Source organism: Gekko japonicus, unplaced genomic scaffold (assembly GCF_001447785.1).
Source record: "Gekko japonicus isolate JY-2015 unplaced genomic scaffold, Gekko_japonicus_V1.1 scaffold713, whole genome shotgun sequence".
NCBI lineage: Eukaryota > Metazoa > Chordata > Lepidosauria > Squamata > Gekkonidae > Gekko > Gekko japonicus.
The window spans coordinates 736,350-742,373 of NW_015172026.1; positions in this window are offsets into that span (position 1 = coordinate 736,350).

Below are 6,024 nucleotides of genomic sequence, written 5' to 3' on the forward strand. Positions count from 1 at the left end.
AGACTCAGCAGACCTTGTGCACTGCTTGCCAATCCCCCGATGAGAACTGGAACTGCCGGGCATGCCTCACAGGAGTTTTTCATTCCCACACTCAGAGCTGTTCCCTCAAGAGCAGTCCTCAAAAGAGCTCTATACCTCACAGGGTGTCTGTTGTGGGGAGGGGGAAGAGAAAGGAGCTGGTAAGCCACTCTGAGACTCCTTTGGGTAGTGAAGGGTGGGATATAAATCCAATCTTTTATTGTTCTGAATTAGCCCCACCCTTTTTAACCATAACCCCACCCCTCTTGAAAGGACCTGTAAGGAAACAAGCTCAACACTCAACACTGTATCTCTCGAACCAGTTTGGTGTAGTGGTTAAGTGTGCGGACTCTAATCTGGGAGAACTGGGTTTGATTCCCCACTCCTCCACTTGCACCTGCTGATGTGACCTTGGGTCAGTCACAAGCTCTGGCACAGCTGTCCTTGAAAAAGAGCAGTTTGTGTCAGAGCTCTCTCAGCCCCACCTACCTCACACAGTGTCTGTTGTGGGGAGGGGGAGAGAAAGGAGTTTGTAAGCTGCTCTGAGACACCTTTGGGTAGTGAAGGGCGGGGTATAAATCCAATCTCTTCTTCTTCTTCGAACCACACGAGAGAGACTGGTGGGGGAATGAGATGGGGAATCCTAGCCAGTGCTCCCTCTAAGCTGTGGAGTCTTTGTGAGCTACTGGCATTAAAGTTGTGAGCAAGCAATTTGGATACCGCATAAATCAGTTTGCTCTGGAGCCCTCCTTCCTGAGCTAAGACAAAAATGGGTGAGCCAGAAGCTGAAAAACTGTGAGCTAGCTCACGCTAACTCAGCTTAGAGGGAACACTGATCATAGCCTCCGTGGGGCAGGAGGGTCCGAAAGAGGAGAGGCAGTCCAAAGGAGCTTGAAGGACGATTCCTCCACCACCACCTTGTTTGCCCAGCCTTGGAAAGGGATTGTGTGAGAGGCAATAGCCTTACAGTTGAACCACTGAGGCTTACAACCGATCTTCCTCTAATGCTGCTATGTAATGCTAACTAAAATTTAAGTAAATGCATATGCTGCTGCCCTCTATCATTAATCTCTCAGCTGCTGTTACCCACCGCTTTGGTGGGAAGGTAACAGCGTTCCATGCGCCTCGGCGTTTAGTCATGCCGGCCACATGGCCACCGAAATGTCTTTGGACAGGGCTGGCTCTTCGGCTTGGAAACGGAGATGAGCACCACCCCTTAGAGTTGGATTTGTCTGGCTTTCGAACAAGGGAAACCTTTACCTTTACTATTAGTCTGGTAGCGTAAATCAGCCTAGAGAGCTTGCGCCACCTTGACGACGGGCACCCTTATTGTGGCACAAAACTTTATGGTGCGCTGAGGCCCGCGTTGTCAGCGCCATGACGCTCTCCACAGTCGATGGATCTAGATGCACACTTTGCACATGAGTGTACAGAGAAGTGATTCTTGTCATCGGTGGTGCCAAAAGCTATGACATCTTGTCACCGGTGGTGCCAAAAGCGATGACATGCAAACGGTCACTCCACTTCGGCCACAGCCTAATGTCAAGCTCAAAGGTATCCAAGATAAGGACACAGCGACAAGCACTCAGCAGCGTCACGGCTGTCTGCCAATTTAGCAACACAAGAGGGCCAAAGGCTTTCTGTAGTGGGAAAGATAGTTAAGGGGGTGCCAGGGGATCCGGGACACAGTACCTGCTTTACGTGCAGAAAGTCCCAGGCTCAGTCCAATTAAGCTCCAGGCATCTCCAGTCCAAACAGCGGGTAGTGAGGAAAACCTTTCCGTGCCTGAGATCCTGTAAGACAGAAACTCCGTCACGGGTTGTGCTCCCCCAGCCCAATTTGAGAAAGCACACGGCAGTCTTGTAGAGGAGAATCCAAACTTTAAAACTTTATTAATAAAGGAGGGAAGTACGGGCTCAACAAGAATTCAAATTCACTGCCACAGGAAGTGGTGGCGGCTACAAGCATGGACGGCTTCAAAAGAGAATTAGATAAGCACAAGGGGTGGACCCGCGATACTCGCGGGGGGGGGAGGCAGAGGAGGAAGCAGGAGGAGGAGGTAAGTACCCCCCCATCCTGCCAGTTCCCCCCTGTCCTCCACCCCCCCTTGATCTCCCCCCATTGCCTCTCCCCCCGGCTCCTCGCCGCTCTGCCCCCCCAACCCGGCACTGAAGCCAGGGGCGAGCGGGGAGCTGCTCACCCCTCGCTGTTTCCCTCCCCCCTCCCAACCTGGCACTGAAGCCAGGGTCGAGCGGGGAGCCGCTCGCCCCTCGCTGCTTCCCTCCCCCTCCCCCCTCCCGACCCCGCACTGGAGCCCAGCGCGAGCTTTTTCCTTATGAAAACAGATGATCCTCTCCCCACACCCACCCTCAAACAGACACGTTTGCAATCTGTTCAATTATTTGCATGCCCATTTACACCAAAGTTGGTTTTCACTGTAAGGCAGGAAAATTAATAGGGAGTGGGAATGATAATGGTATGGGAACTGCCACTGTGGGACAGAAACTCCATCAAAGGTTGTGCTCCCCCAGCCCAATTTGAGAAAGCACACGGCAGTCTTGTAGAGAAGAATCCAAACTTTAAAACTTTATTAATAAAGGAGGGAAGCACGGGCTCAACAAGGTTTTGGACCCCACAGCTCTCCCTAAGGTTACAATGGGAGACATAGGGTTTTATACCCCCTATGACAGTTCGAAATAAATCACAATTATTGGTTCCATCAAAGTTTGTCACATATCCGTCACATCATTCTGATTGGGTTCCAACCTGTGGGTTGGGTTTTCCCAGGCAAAAATATACCTTCTTCGGTTGAACAATAGGCTTTCTTCTTCCCATTCTGTGAGATTCTAAAAAGTATCTAATTGTAACAAATGTTAGTACCTAGCAGTGTTCTTCATCTAACGCAAGCAAACTGACATCAGGAGCATGCACAGTTACAATTTGCAAGAACAAGCAAGGTCAGTCAGTGACTGCCTGTCAGCATCTGGTATTTTACCCAGAATGCCTTTAAGCAATGAACCAAAGTGAATATCTGAATATATGTTCATGATTGATTTCAGTTACTGCGATTAGAATCATCAAAGGCACTTGACATATGCACCATGGAAGTGTTAAGTGCACCTACTAAGTTAAACGGACAGTCAGTGGCAGAGTACAAAGTGTTTCATAAGCGGTGTGTACAACAGTCCTGGAGAGCTACTGCCAGTTAGTGGAAATACAACAAGAGCGAGACAGACTCAGTGGTCTTTCTTGAGACAAGACAGCTTTGAAATTTGTCATTTTGAAATTTCTTGTGGTTTATAGTCCGCCTCTGTCACGGAGACTGAAGGCAGGTTATACAGCATAAGTCAATGCAATCGAGAAGGTGAGACACCGAATGATGGGATGCCAATAACGGGATGCCACAGACAGCTAACCGCTGATGCATTATACCGGTCTGAGAACCTTGATTGACAGGGTGTTCCCATGGAATTCTACTGTTGACTTGAGGGCCGATACCGTTATGAAGAGTGAAGGATCGAAGAGGATCCTGAAATAGGGAAGTGGAACCAGTGGTCCTTCCTTCCCCGAGGGATAAATTGAAATACCTTTAATGGCATAGCAGTAAGACACGTAGATATACAATAACACAGTATGGATATTTAGGAACATAATAAACAATATGAACCATTCCTTTATGAGAATAGATCTAACTTTGACAGCTTCGGCAAGAAACTTGGCCACTAAAGCTGTAATATTAGGATTAGTATCCTTTAGTAGATACTGGATAGCTTTTTCCCCTACTAGAACTAAAATCAGGAGGAAATAAAGATGACACCAATTCTTTGCGTATGGCTGAGTGAAATTGACAGTCAAAAATAATACGATATATTGAATCCACGGATTTTAAAGGACAAGAACATAACCTTTCATGTAGGGGGATTTTATTAAACCGACCCGAGAGCATTTTTGAAGGGAAAACATTTAGACGGGCTAATAATGTAAAGGGCTCTACGGTGCGAAGGCTGAACTAAGTTGTGGAGATAATGGGCCATCTGGCCATATTGAATTGGGAGATTTAAGTGAGCCTGAGAAAATATGTGGAATTGTGCAGGACATAACATTTGGAAGTTCAAGGTCAAGCAGTCTCCATTTGATAATCTGGACCTTCCCCGAGGGATGTAGCTCCTAGAAAGGGGGGCAGTGATCCCTGTCAAGTGTTAAAGAAGGAAAACTTGAACTTGTGTGTGTATTCCTGCCTCCACAGACTTCAGTAATTTTGTGACAAATAAATAAGCTTGTGCCGGTTTATATGAGGAGTGACAGCCAAGTGATTTCTCTCAACAGTTCCAAACACCTCTTGGTAGAACAAAACAGCCATGTTTTCCTGACAAACTATTGTATATAGTTATACAATGTTAGTATCATGTTTATACAAAGTTTACCCTGGCCTGGATGGTCCAGGCTAGTCCTGATCTTGTCCAGTCTTGGAAGCTAAGCAGGGTCAGCCCTGATCAGTATTTGGATGGGAGACCACGAAGGAAGTCTAAGGTCGTGATGCACAGGCAGGCGATGGCAAGCCACCTGTGAACGTCTCTTGCCTTGAAAACCCTTCCAGCATTGCCGTAAATCAGCTGTGACTTGATGGCAACAATAACAAATACAAAGTTTCCATCTTTCCTGATGCCTTTTCACCTGCCAAGTTTAAAACTGAAACCTCTGTGGCAGTCTGACTTGACAATTTCCCAGTGAGAGTGAAATAAATGTATTTAGAATTTGTATTTAGAAAATGTTAACAAATGATTGTTGTTATTCCTTTTGCTCTTCTCATCATATTGTTGTTATATTCTTGTATTGTTACATGTTGAAAACCTTGAATAAACCTTTGTTGATGGGGGGAAAAAAGAGAGTGAAATAAAACAATTTGTGTGCCGTATTCAGACCTGTACCAAATAAGGGCTTTTTGGTTCCTCAGCATCCTAGGCTAGGTCAGAATACACATACATTTAAATATTTGGGGTGGGGGTCATACAAACAAGAAGAAAAGGGATCTGTCCAGCTTAAAAAAAAAAAAGGAAGCAGGGAATGGTCATACAGGACTAGGAACTACAGGAATTCGAAAGCATGAGTTATGCAAAAAATGTTGTTACGTAAGTATAAACCGAGGAGCTGCAGTGGCTCAAGTGGTTAAGACGCTGAACTGCAGGCTGTGGAAGGTCAGTAGTTCAGCAGTTCGAGACCCAAGTTGCCGCATGACGGAGTGAGCTCCTGTCTCTAGTTCCAGCTCCTGCCAACCTAGCAGTTCGAAAGCAAGAAATTGCAAGTAGATAAATAGGTACCACTTTGGTGGGAAGGTAACAGCGTTCTGTGCGCCTTGGTGTTTAGTCATGCTGGCCACATGACCACGGAAACGTCTTCGGACAGCGCTGGCTCTTCGGCTTTGAAACGGAGATGAGCACCGCGACCCTAGAGTCGGACACAACTGGCTTTCGAGCAAGGGAACCTTTACCTTTTAAGTATAAACCAGTGCAGTGAGAGCAAGAGAATACATACAACAATCAGATAATGCATACTACACACAGTAGTCTAATCCACAATCCCTTTCTCAAAGCGCCTTCCTGAACCAGTCCGTTACAGTACAGCCCTATTACTTTTAATAAATGCCCTCCTGAACAATTCTGTTTTACGGAATTTGCAAGAATGCCAGCAGCCTGGGACCTCGGATCTCTAGTTCAGGAGCAAAACAAGTTGTTTTGCATGCAGTGGGTCCCTGGCTTGCTCTTCAGTTCTGTAATATATTGGGTTAGTCAGGTTCGGCTAAAGATCCATAACAATAGCTGGCTAGGATCCTAGAAAGACACCAATAGGGAAGCAGGGATCCTAGAGTAGACCAATGGACAGATAAGGACTTGTAAATAGCTGGGAGTCGGGGTGTGTGGGGGTGTTACCTTTTGCATGCATATAACCTGGCTTCAGCCAGGGGATTTCAGTCATTCTTTTCTATCCTGCTGAAATCACTAATAAATA